Genomic DNA, 14207 nt, shown 5'->3' on the forward strand with positions numbered 1-14207 from the left:
AAAGCAAGTTTAAAAGAATGGGTTTTGAGAGTTCGTTTGAAGGAGGAGAGTGTGCTGGATTCTTTGATGTGGTTTGGGAGTGTTCCAAAGTAAGTGGAGGCTGCAGTGGAGAAAGCCTGGTCCCCCCACTAAAACACTGCTCAATCAAACATCTATCTATCTATCTATCTATCTATAATAACTTGCGACATGATTTAATATTTGAGGATATTAAATAGAAGTGTACTAGTCAGTGATAACTATTGACAGTTGAAGTTAACTTTTTATACTTTTAGACTTGTCGTCTGTCAAACAGCAGAAATACACCACCGCTAGCTGTCTAAACCAGCTAACAGTAATGGTTAGCAGTAGGCCTGTAACTATCTTGAGTTAAAATATGCAACATTTTGGCTACAGTATCAATGTTTGCATTTCAATCTTCTATGAACTAACTGAATTTGTTAAATGAAGAACAGCATTCGAATTGTATCTCTAAAAGACTGCCTAAATTGTCACACTTTTGTTTGTTTATGAGAAACCATTTGAGCTTGTTGTAAATGGAACTCAAGCAAGCACACACAGGCATTTAATTCCCCCTTCACCTTCCCCCATCCATTTGTTAACAATGGCCAGGGTGCTAAGTCTCTTAACCTGAAGCGGGTCGTTTTCACCCCCTATTTAGGCAGAGGTTGGCAATGGCATTACAATAAAAAATAAAAAAAGTGTGCACAAAAACAAGATTAAATAACTTTATTTGTTTAACGAAAAATCTACATTGCTGCCACCAACACAGCCTGCCAACCCCAGAGAGGAGATACACCCCATCACTCCCCGCCAACCCCCCCACTGAGAGGCGCATATCGAAGCTGGCTCACTGTTGTGAACAATCAGCCCAACATCACCGTTGCTGATTTTTCACCAGAGACCAACAATCTCATATACAGGCTGTGTGCCGGTCGTCCAGACCGTTATAGCTACCTGCTGTTCTGCAAGTCCATAAACGAAGAGAGGTGCAGAGAGTGGGTGACCAACACCAACTGGGATGGTTTACGGGGCAAGTGGGGCTTGCCTGTCAATCTCATGGACTTCGTCATGGACACAACACTGCCATGACCGATGGAGATCGAAGAAGCTATACAAACAAATTTCCTCTTATTTCTGTTCATATCCACGATTAATAATCAAATAATATAGCCTACAATAACTAGCCGCCTCTACGTGGATGCAGCAGCCGCACTACTCGGTCACGGCTTTTCACTGTCCTTGCGCTCCGCTGGTGGAATGAGCTTCCCACTGCTGTCATGACTGCAGTCACTACCAATCTTCCGCCGTAGATTGAAAACCCATCTCTTCAGGCTACATCTTAACATCTTAGAGACCTCTTCACCCCCACTACCCCCTTGTACAAGTTTTCTCCTGTTAACTTCTAGCATTGTGACTGCCAATGGCCCCTGGTCTGAGCATTGATTACTTTCTTATGATGACTGATGGATAGATGATTCACTTACTTAAACAAATGTATTTGTTCTAAGTCGCTTTGGATAAAGGCGTCTGCTAAATGCCATAAATGTTAAATGTAATGTAATGTAAAAATAACATTAGGCAATGTAGGCAATGGCATTACAATAAAAAATAAAAAAAGTGTGCACAAAAACAAGATTAAATAACTTTATTTGTTTAACGAAAAATCTACATTGCTGCCACCAACACAGCCTGCCAACCCCAGAGAGGAGATACACCCCATCACTCCCCGCCAACCCCCCCACTGAGAGGCGCATATCGAAGCTGGCTCACTGTTGTGAACAATCAGCCCAACATCACCGTTGCTGATTTTTCACCAGAGACCAACAATCTCATATACAGGCTGTGTGCCGGTCGTCCAGACCGTTATAGCTACCTGCTGTTCTGCAAGTCCATAAACGAAGAGAGGTGCAGAGAGTGGGTGACCAACACCAACTGGGATGGTTTACGGGGCAAGTGGGGCTTGCCTGTCAATCTCATGGACTTCGTCATGGACACAACACTGCCATGACCGATGGAGATCGAAGAAGCTATACAAACAAATTTCCTCTTATTTCTGTTCATATCCACGATTAATAATCAAATAATATAGCCTACAATAACTAGCCGCCTCTACGTGGATGCAGCAGCCGCACTACTCGGTCACGGCTTTTCACTGTCCTTGCGCTCCGCTGGTGGAATGAGCTTCCCACTGCTGTCATGACTGCAGTCACTACCAATCTTCCGCCGTAGATTGAAAACCCATCTCTTCAGGCTACATCTTAACATCTTAGAGACCTCTTCACCCCCACTACCCCCTTGTACAAGTTTTCTCCTGTTAACTTCTAGCATTGTGACTGCCAATGGCCCCTGGTCTGAGCATTGATTACTTTCTTATGATGACTGATGGATAGATGATTCACTTACTTAAACAAATGTATTTGTTCTAAGTCGCTTTGGATAAAGGCGTCTGCTAAATGCCATAAATGTTAAATGTAATGTAATGTAAAAATAACTCACTATATGCTAAAATACACCCTAACTGAACTGCACATTAATTTCATGCACATTAAACATTTCGATGTGACTCTTGTGTGCGCTGACTCTGCTATCTCCAAGGAATATGCCCTTGATTTCATTCTTCAATATTTCTTGTGTAAAAACATCTTTACCTTTCACTGGCTCAAGACCAACCACCGGATCTGAATCCAATAGAACACCTTTGGGATGTGGTAGAACGGGAGATTCACAGATTGAAAGTGCACCTGAAAAATCTGCAGGAATTGCGTGATGTCATCATGGACCAGAATCTCAAAGAATGTTTGCAACATCTTGTGGAATCAATGCCACGAAGAATTGAGGCTGTTTTGAAAGCAAAGGGAGGCCCTACCCAATATTAGTATAGTGTTCATAATAAAGTGTTCGGTGAGTGTATATTTGGCTGAGTGAGTAAGTGTGGTTGTGTAGATTTTGGCAGTGTGAGTGTGTTTTCATGTATTGGCTATGTGTCTGGAGTAGGATAGGTTCTTGTGTTCTTTTTGTTTATTTCTTGTTCTTGCTACCATTCTGATTCTCCTCTTCCTGTTAACCCTTGTTATTGCCTTTTTAACTTGTGAACATTCAATAAAACGTGTATTTTTGATATTGGAAACAACACGTCTTTGACTTTCATTCGTGAATGAACCTGTGTGCCCTTTATTGGGTTAGTGTATGTCTAATATTGTGAAATTGTGAGTATTTCCCTGGGTGGAAGTCCCGTGGTGGCGTAGTCAGGCTATATCCTTAAATCTTCGACCTAAGCTCCCGCTCCCGCCACGTGTAAGCTGCATACTTTTTTAAACCCTGATGGTTAATTGAGTCCAAATATGTCCGCGTGATTAAGCCCATGGCATCAAAATCTCACTCCAGCCAGGTACCCAAAGTTGGCAACCCTGGCTACAGTGCATTCGGAAAGTATTCAGACCCCTTCACTTTTTCCACATTTTGTTATGTTCAATTAAATTATTCAATTATTTTTTTTCCTCATCAATCTACACACAATACCCCAGAATGACAAAGCGAAAACAGGTTTTTTGAAATGTTTGCTAATTTATTAAAAATAAAAAACTGATATCACATTTACATAAGTATTCAGACCCTTTGCTATGACACTTGGAATGGCACACACCTGTCTATATAAGGTTGGGACCTTATATAGACAGGTGTGTGCCATTCCAAGTGTCATAGCAAAGGGTTGACAGTGCATGTCAGAGCAAAAACCAGGCCATGAGGTCGAAGGAATTGTCCTTAGACCTCCAAGACAGGATTGTGTCGAGGCACAGATCTGGGGAAAAGTGAAAAAAAAGAAAGAAATCTGTATTGAAGGTCCCCAAGAACACAGTAGCCTCCATCATTAGCCTCACAGTAGCCTCCATCATTCTTAAATGGAAGAAGTTTGGAACCACCAAGACTCTTCCTAGAGCTGGCCGCCCGGCCAAACTGAGCAATAGGGGGAGAAGGGCCATCGTCAGGGAGGTGACCAAGAACCCAATGGTCACTCTGACGGAGCTCCAGAGTTCCTCTGTGGAGATGGGAGAACCTTCCAGAAGGACAACCATCTCTGCAGCACTCCACCAATCAGGCCTTTATGGTAGAGTGGCCCGACGGAAGCCACTCCTCAGTAAAAAGCACATCACAGCCCGCTTGGAGTTTGCCAAAAGGCACCTAAAGGACTCTCAGACCATGAGAAACAAGATTCTCTGGTCTGATGAAACCAAGATTGAACTCTTTGGCCTGAATGCCAAGCGTCACGTCTGGAGGAAACCAGGCACCGCTCATCACCTGGCCAATAGCATCCCTACGGTGAAGCATGGTGGTGGCAGCATCATGCTGTGGGGATGTTTTTCAGCAGCAGAGAATGAGAGACTCGTCAGGATCGAGGGAAAGATGAACGGAGCGAAGTACAGAGAGATCCTTGATGAAAACCTGCTCCAGAGCACTCAGGACCTCAGACGAAGGTTCACCTTCCAACAGGACAACGACCCTAAGCACACAGCCAAGACAACGCCAAGAGTGGCTTCGGGACAAGTCTCTGAATGTTCTCTGGCCCAGCCAGAGCCCGGACTTGAACCCGATCTAACATCTCTGGAGACACCTGAAAATAGCTGTGCACCGACGCTCCCCATCCAACCTGACAGCTTGAGAGGATCTGCAGAGAAGAATGGGAGAAACTCCCCAAATACAGGTGTGCCAAGCTTGTAGTAACATACCCAAGAAGACTTGAGGCTGTAATTGCTGCCAAAGGTGCTTCAACAAAGTACTGAGTAAAGGGTCTGAATACTTATGTAAATGTGATATTTCAATTTTTTATTTTTCATAAATTAGCAAACATTTCTAAAAACCTGTTTTGGCTTTGTCATTATGGGGTATTGTGTGTAGATTGATGAGGGGAAAAAAATAATTTAATCCATTTTAAAATGAGGCTGTAACATAACAAAATGTGTAAAAAGTGAAGGGGTCTGAATACTTTCCGAATGCACTGTATATGGTCTGTTAGTGCCATTTTCCATATTGTAATTTAGACTCAGATTTAGATATTTTATTATAGTGATTGCTTAATTGTATTTTATAGTTTTGCATTTTAGTTTGGTATATGTTTAGTGTACATGCATTGCATTGCTTAGAATAGCCAGAGATGCATAGGAGTTATAAGTTGCTTTTGAGTGTGCGCTGTAGTACAGAGCTATGACGTAGTGAGCTCGCGCATTGATATAGAGTGAAAACTGTGTGATTTGTATCATTTGTGAGTATTCAGTAAAGACGGAGCGAACACACTGTTTTCTACCGTTGTTCAACACACTAAACACGCGTAGAGACTCGTTCTTTCCGTCTTAGAGTGGTTAAGTGAATGAATATGTTGAGAAATACTTACCGATCACAAGAAGGGAACTTTAGCCACTACATTAAGTAGAAAACAGTCGCCGAGGGCGAGAGAAGACGATCGGGAGCCGAGTTGATGAAGGAAGCTAGCCAGCTGAAGAAATAGCTAGCTACGGTGACCACGCTGTGCACCCGACCGGAATTCCAGACGACTTCTTCAATGATGGATGAGTACACAAAAAACTAAACTGAATAAATGGATAAGCTATAGCTACAGATTTTGCTAGTCATGGCGAAAGAAGGATAATTCTGTCATTGTAATCGACGTAGCAAAGTAGCGTGGCCAAGTCAAAGATATTGGAGGTTTCAAGATGTGCTACTAGCCAGTAGCCACACAGGACATTTTGAGAACAGTGCTATTGCTAGCTAGTCATATTAGCCCATAAGAAGCTCGAGTTTGATTCTGGAAATAAAGACAGCCCTGGAATCTTCTTTTTTGAAAGCATCTACATGTTTTGAGGTTAAAGGACTGTTGATCTGGATTTCAGAAGTTTGCAAGAGCTTGCTATAATAAGAGACTCGTCTAACATTAATAGCCAATTGAAATGTCTGATTCGGATGAAACCAAATTGGAGGGCAATGTCGAGCTAGACATAAAAAGAAAGATCAAGTTGACCACAAAGGCCCTAGAAAAGAAACTTGATGAACAGATGAAAGCAAGGAAACGTGTATTAGCACGCCTTGTCTCCAAAACAGAGGAAATAGAAAACCTCATGAAAAATGATTCCAATGCACTTCAAGTGGAAAAGGATCATCTCAGTGATTACTCAAAATTCCTGAAGGAGTTTACTGAAGTGAACTATGCAGTTAGTGAACTGTTATCAGATGATGAAAGGAAAGCTGACCAGCAGTATTGGAGTGAGCCAAACCTTACAAAGTATGAGAACTTTTTGACCAAATTGGAGCAGTGGATAATAGAAGCAAGATGGCACGCCAAGGCCGCTAACGAACAGGCTGCTACTGAACATGTGACTCCAAAGGATGGCGCGACGACACAGCAAGGTGAAGATGTGGATCCAGACAACAGTGCATCCGCTGTACAAGAAAAATATAGTTCAGTCACAGCACGAAGTGTACGCAGTAGACACTCAAATTCATCCAAAGTGTCATCTCATGCTTCGTCTCTGCGTAGAAAAGAGGAAGCTAACCGTGCAGCCCTACTCGCACGCGCAGCCGCACTTAAGAAGAAACAGGCACTGCAGTTGGAAGAGGCTCAAATGGAAGCACAGCTGGAAGCCAAGAAGATTCAGTTGAAGGCTCAAATGGAGGAGCTAGACGTTGAAACTGCTATCGCAGAGTCCACAGCAAAGCTACAAGTTCTGGAAGAATACGATAACACAAAAAACATGGACGACGGCGGGATGAATTCCTACCTCGACAAGAACATGCCTACAGCAGCAACCATCGAACATCATGCTCCAGATGTCAGACCAAAATTGACCAGCAGTCTTCGAGTTATCCAAGACAACAGTGCTTCTTACAGGCCAACTAGACACACGTCTCATGTGCAAGTAAAGAACGAAAACAACAATAACACAAGTACAAGTTCCGATGGAAGGCAAGTTGAACTCGGCGAAGTGATATTGAACCAGAAGGATATCACAGAGATGTTAGTCACACAACAGAAACTAGCCAACCTACCTCAACGAGAAGTCCCTGTATTCAGTGGCGATCCTTTCGAGTTCCTGCCATTCCTGAAGGCTTTTGAGCACATCATCCACAGTCGTACAGACAATGATGAAGACTGCTTGTACTATCTAGAGCAATTCACCAGCGGTGAACCAAGAGAGCTCGTGAGAAGTTGCCAACACATGAGCACACAACGAGGCTACAATGAAGCAAGAAAGCTCTTGACCTATCACTATGGCAATGAGCAGAAAATAGCTGCGGCCTACGTGGACAAGGCTGTCAAATGGCCTCAAATCAGAGCAGAAGATGCCAAGTCACTTCACAGCTTCTCCATCTTTCTCACCGGATGTAACAATGTTATGAAGGACATGGAGTACCTCGAGGATATGAACAGTCCGAGCAACCTTCGGATCGTCGTGTCAAAGTTGCCCTTCAGACTTCGTGAAAGATGGAGAGTCATAGCTTTCGACATACAAGAAAAGGAAGGAAGAAGAGCAAAGTTCTCTGATCTCGTGACGTACATCAACAGACAAGCTAAGATAGCTTCAGACCCACTGTTCGGTGATGTCAAAGAGTACTCCGAAGCGAAAGAAAAGAGCAAGTCAAGCACTAGATCTGCCAAGGAAGGCGGACTGAGAAGAACTACTGGCTGTGCTACAAGTGTTAAGCCAGATGAAGGGGATGCCTCAGAACCAAGAAAGAACAAGCAGACAAGCAACGCGTTTCAAGAGCCATGCCTGTACTGCAACAAAAGACACACCCTGAGCGCATGTAACAAAATAAGAAGTCTGCCAAACAAAGAGAGAATCGAGTTCCTTAAAGGTAAAGGACTTTGTTTCGGGTGTCTGACCCAAGGGCACATGGGAAAAGACTGTAAAAGGAGAGCCACGTGTGAAATCTGCAGCAAGAAACACCCAAGCCTGCTTCACAGCAAAAGGGACGAGAACACCGACCAAGAGAACGCCAAGCCTGAGAAAGGTCAAAGCTCTACCAGCGGACACTCAACTCCACAAGAAGATGCGTCAGCCAAGAGTGAAGTCACGGCAGTCACCGGGGCCGGAGGCAATGACGGTATCCTGTCTATCATGCCCGTGCGCATCAAATCCAAGAGGAGCAACGTGACAATAGAGACGTACGCGTTCATGGACTCAGGAAGATCCGCTACGTTTTGCTCCGAAAGGTTGATGAGACAGCTTGGCGTCCATGGTAAGAAGACTCAAGTGCTACTCCGTACTATGGGCCAGGAGAAGCTCATGTCCTGCTACATGCTCTCAGATCTAGAAGTGTGCGGTCTGACAGAGAACAAGTACATAAGCCTGCCAGACGTCTACACCCACACAGACATACCTGTAACGAAGGACAATGTTCCTGTTGAGAAAGACTTGGAAAGATGGCCGTATCTGCGGAAAGAAGTACGGCTACATATGCATATGTTGAGATACTAATTGGAGTGAACGCTCACTCTGTGATGGAGCCGTGGAAGACAATCCACAGCCAAGATGACGGGCCTTACGCGGTAAAGACGACCCTCGGTTGGGTAGTTAATGGCCCTCTCAAGAAAAGTGACGATCACCACAAGTCAAGACAAGTCAAGTCAAGCCACTACAGTCAAAGGGCTTCAGTCAACAGAATCTCAGTCAGCGGCGTGGACAGCATGCTGCTGCAGCAATACAATTACGACTTTCCGGAGCAAGCCTGCGAAGAGAAGTCAGAAATGTCGCGAGAAGACGTTCAGTTCATGAAGTCTGTGACTGAGACAATCAAGAAAGTCAATGGGCACTACAGCATTGGGATGCCTCTCAGAAACAAAAATGTGATGATGACAAACAACAAATGTGTTGCCGAGCAACGGGCATCAAACCTGAAAAGGAAACTTGCCAAGAACTCCAGTTTCCACGATGAGTACAAGACCTTCATGTCAGACCTGCTGAACAAAGGCTACGCAGTGGGAGTTCCTGAAGACGAGCGCAACCGCAACGACGGCAGAGTATGGTACATTCCCCATCACGGCGTGACCCATCCACAAAAGGGAAAGCTGCGGGTTGTTTTTGATTGTGCTGCTTCGTTTCAAGGGAAGTCACTGAACGAGGAACTGTTACAGGGTCCGGACCTCACTAATGGTCTGATTGGAGTCCTGACGAGGTTTCGACACGAACACATCGCACTCATCTCCGACATTGAAGCGATGTACCATCAAGTAAGAGTCCCTGATGAGGACTCCGATCTTCTACGATTCCTCTGGTGGCCACAGTGGGATCTGAGCCAGCCTCCGCGCGAGTACAAAATGGTGGTCCACTTGTTCAGAGCCAAGTCGAGCCCGAGCTGCGCCAACTACGCTTTAAGACGGACTGCAGAGGATGGAAAAGACAGGTCATCACCTGAAGCAGTAACTACAGTCCTAGAGCACTTCTACGTCGATGACTGCCTGGTCTCAACGTCCGACGAGAAGAAAGCTACTACCTTGACCAAGGACCTCATTGCACTGTGTGAGAGTGGAGGATTCCGCTTGACCAAGTGGTCAAGCAACAGCCGTGAAGTGCTGTCATCACTTCCCGAACAAGAGAGAGCAAAGGAGATCAAGAATCTAGACCTGGACAGGGATAAACTACCCATGGAAAGGGCCCTTGGAGTGGACTGGTGCATAGAATCAGATTCCTTCAAGTTCCGTATCCACGTGAAGAGCATGCCCATCACCAGACGAGGTATCCTCTCGGTCGTAAGCTCAGTATACGACCCCCTTGGATTCCTATCGCCGTGTATTCTTCTCGCGAAGACCATCGTCCAGAGTCTCTGTCGAATGAAACTTACCTGGGATGAAGAGATTCCAGAAGACGTGGCAAACAGATGGTTCGCCTGGCTGTCTGATCTGAGCCAGTTCACTAGCTTTTCTGTCAGGAGGTGCATCAAGCCAGAGGGATTTGGTCCAGTAACGTCAGCACAACTGCATCATTTCTCCGACGCTAGCGAGAAGGGCTACGGCGTCGTCACTGACCTCCGCATCGAGAACAGCCACGGTCGAGTCCATTGCTCATTTCTTCTAGGGAAATCCAGAGTGACGCCGTTTAAACCAGTCACAGTCCCACGCCTCGAGCTCACCGCGGCTACCATTGCGGTGAAAATGGATAAGCTCATGAAGCGAGAGCTTCGGATGGACCTCAAAGAGTCCGTGCTATGGACATATAGCACCACCGTCCTCCGATACATCGACAACGACGGCGGTCGTTTTCAAACATTTGTTGCAAACAGAGTGTCGACAATCAGAGAGAACACAAGGCCAGCACAGTGGAAGTATGTTAACACGGCTTCTAACCCAGCTGACCACGCATCAAGAGGATTGAAGGCAGAGCACTTCATGAAGTGTCAGAGCTGGATTGAAGGTCCTGACTTCCTAGCCAAGAATGAGTCTCACTGGCCTGTTCTATCAGAGTTCTCAAGAGAGATAGGTGAAGACGACGCTGAAGTGAAGCGTACGATCAGCGTGAACATCATCAAGACCGTCGACTCAAGCACAGACCCTCTCTTCAAGCTGACTCATCACTACTCCGACTGGCACAGCCTGAAGAAGGCGGTCGCCTGGATGTTGAGGCTGAAGGAGCTGCTTCGAAGTCTGTGCGAAACAAGGAAGACGTTCGAGTCTCAAGCCCAGTCTTCAGAAAGTCAAGATGTGAAAATCAAGACAGTTGAGAACCACATGCAGAAATGGAGATCTACCCTGAAAGGAACCCATCTGACTGTCAAGGACGTCAGAAGAGCAGAAACTGTGATCATTCAGTTCTGCCAAAGTCAAACCTTCCATGAGGAGCTTCGCGCACTGCAGAAAGGTGAAAAGATCAAGAGAAGCAGTTCTATCGTGAAGCTGGATCCCTTCCTCCAAGATGGGGTTCTCCGGGTTGGTGGAAGATTGCACCAAGCAGCCTTGCCAGAACACACAAAGCATCCGGCTATCCTGGCCAAGGATCACCACATCACGACCCTGATCATCAGGAACGCTCATAAGGAAATCGGACATGGAGGGAGAAACCATACCCTTGCTCGGCTGAGACAAAGGGTCTGGATATGCAAAGGAAATGCAGCGGTGAGAAGTGTGCTTTCAAAGTGTGTGAAATGCCGGAAGAGTCAAGCTGCTGTGAGTGAACAGAAGATGGCGAATCTACCACCTGATCGTCTACTGCCTGACCATCCACCGTTCACTAACGTCGGTGTAGACTATTTCGGCCCCTTTGAAGCAAAGCGTGGACGCATGCAAGTCAAGCGTTATGGAGTCTTGTTTACTTGCCTTACAGTCAGAGCAGTCCACATAGAAATCGCGCACTCTCTCGACACCGACTCGTGTATAAACGCAGTGAGACGTTTCATAGCCAGAAGAGGACAAGTGGAGGTTATGAGATCCGATAACGGAACGAACCTGGTAGCTACAGAACACGAGATCCGCCAGGCGATGAAAGAATGGAACCAGTCCCAGTCCAGATCTCTGAGGCTCTACTGCAAAGAGGAGTCACTTGGATCTTCAACCCGCCTGCCGGGTCGCACCACGGTGGTATCTGGGAGCGACAGATAAGAACAGTCCGGAAGATACTTACCAACCTCCAGTCACTCGACGACGAATGTCTGCAAACTGTGATGTGTGAAGTAGAAGCAGTGATCAACAGCAGACCCCTTACCAAGTCATCTGATGATGTGGATGACCTCGAGCCACTGACGCCGAATCATCTTCTCCTTCTCAAGGGAAAACCAGCACTCCCTCCAGGCGTGTTTCAGAAGGAGGATCTATACTCCAAACAAAGATGGAGGCAAGTGCAGTATATCTCTGACATCTTCTGGAAGCGCTGGTCCAGAGAATACTTGCCCCTCCTACAAGAAAGGCAGAAGTGGCTGGAGAAGAAGAGGAATGTGAAAAAGGGAGACGTCGTACTCATCGTGGATGAGAGGGCTCCAAGAGGGTCCTGGTTAATGGGAAAAGTGGAGAAGACAATCCCCGACGCCAAAGGGTTCGTCCGTCGACCAGCACCTTAGAGAGACCCATAGATAAGTTGTGTCTCCTGCTCGAGATGGAAGAATCTCATGGACAATAAAGGACATTATTATTTAGGACTTTATTATTTTCTATAGTTGCCTATCTTGTGGGCCTCACCTAGATTAGTCTAGGTTGTTTATGTTGGTTTAGACCTAATGAAAGAGTACAGAAAGGGATTAGAATATAGAAAATGACTCTTTAGTTTTAGTTAGGTAATTGTCATCCCCATGATGAGCAATTAGGGGCCGGAAATGTTAGTGCCATTTTCCATATTGTAATTTAGACTCAGATTTAGATATTTTATTATAGTGATTGCTTAATTGTATTTTATAGTTTTGCATTTTAGTTTGGTATATGTTTAGTGTACATGCATTGCATTGCTTAGAATAGCCAGAGATGCATAGGAGTTATGAGTTGCTTTAGAGCGTGCGCTGTAGTACAGAGCTATGACGTAGTGAGCTCGTGCATTGATATAAAGTGAAAACTGTGTGATTTGTATCATTTGTGAGTATTCAGTAAAGACGGAGCGAACACACTGTTTTCTACCGTTGTTCAACACACTAAACACGCGTAGAGACTCGATCTTTCCGTCTTAGAGTGGTTAAGTGAATGAATATGTTGAGAAATACTTACCGATCACAAGAAGGGAACTTTAGCCACTACATGGTCCCAGCAGCTTATCAGCTGCATACCTGACCCCAATTTGGCTCTAGAACATTTCTCATCTATGGCAGACAAACATGCCCCCTTTAAACGCCTTCGAATTAAGGATACAGTCATGAGAAAAAATTAGGACACCCTATGAAAACCTTTGTCTTCTTCAACATATTCAAACATATGGACATTTGATATTCATTTGAACAATATTGAAAAATTGAGGTAATATAACTAAACAAATACAACTGAAACAAATTATTTAAAAAATGATTGGTAAAATGTAATTAATAGAAATGCAATCTTCTTGTGAGGAAAAAGTTAGGACACCCCCACATTTAGTTCCACTTAAAATGCCTAAAATTATAATAAAGAGCACCACATCAGGTGCAAATGATTAGAACATCGTTACAGAGGATTTTGGAGGAGCCTGTCCTATTTAAGCCTCAGATATTTAGTTTGGTTTGCTCTTGATTGTTGAAGTGAGTTGCATCACCATGGCGAGATCAAAAGAGCTCTCTGAGGCCTTCAGAAGAAAAATTGTAGATGCATATGAGTCTGGGAAGGGATATAAAAAGATCTCCAAACTATTCGAAATTGGCCATTCCACTGTCCGGAAAATAATTTACAAGTGGAGAACATTTAAAACCACCACCAACATGGCCAGGTCAGGCCGCCCAAGCAAGTTCAGCATAAGAGCTGACCGAAAGATGCTTAAAGAAGTCTCCAACAATCCCAGAATGTCATCACGAGACCTACAGGTATCTCTTGCCACAATTGATGTCAAAGTACATGCATCCACCATAAGAAAGAGACAGAACAAGTTTGCATTACATGGGAGGTGTGCAAGGAGGAAACCCCTGCTGTCAAAAAAAAACATCAGGGCAAGACTAAAGTTTGCCAGAGAACACCTAGAGAAAGACCAGAACTTCTGGAACAATGTGCTTTGGACAGATGAATCCAAAGTTGAACTATTTGGGCACAGTAAGAGTAAACATGTTTGGCGCAAAACCAAGACAGCATTTGAGAACAAGAACCTCATACCAACTGTGAAGCATGGGGGTGGAAATGTCATGGTTTGGGGCTGCTTTTCTGCAGCAGGGCCTGGTCAGCTCACCATCATAGAATCCACTATGAATTTTGTATTGTATCAGAGGGTGCTTGAGGAAAATGTGAGACCATCTGTTCGAAAGTTGAAGCTGAAGCAGATGTGGACCATGCAACATGACAATGACCCAAAACATTCCAGTAAATCTACCAAGGAATGGCTCAAGAAAAATAAATTGAGAGTTCTGGAATGGTCAAGTCAAAGCCCGGATCTTAATCTTATTGAGATGCTGTGGATTGATTTGAAACTGGCTGTGCATGCAAGACACCCCTCGAACATCACACAGCTGAAAGAATTCTGCAAGGAGGAGTGGGAAAAACTTTCTCCCAATTGATGTCAGAGACCTGTAGACAGTTATAAGAAACGTCTAATTGAGGTTATTTCAGCCAAGGGGGGCAATACTAG

The sequence above is a fragment of the Argentina silus genome (assembly GCF_951799395.1).
Source record: "Argentina silus genome assembly, chromosome: Y".
NCBI classification, from domain to species: domain Eukaryota; kingdom Metazoa; phylum Chordata; class Actinopteri; order Argentiniformes; family Argentinidae; genus Argentina; species Argentina silus.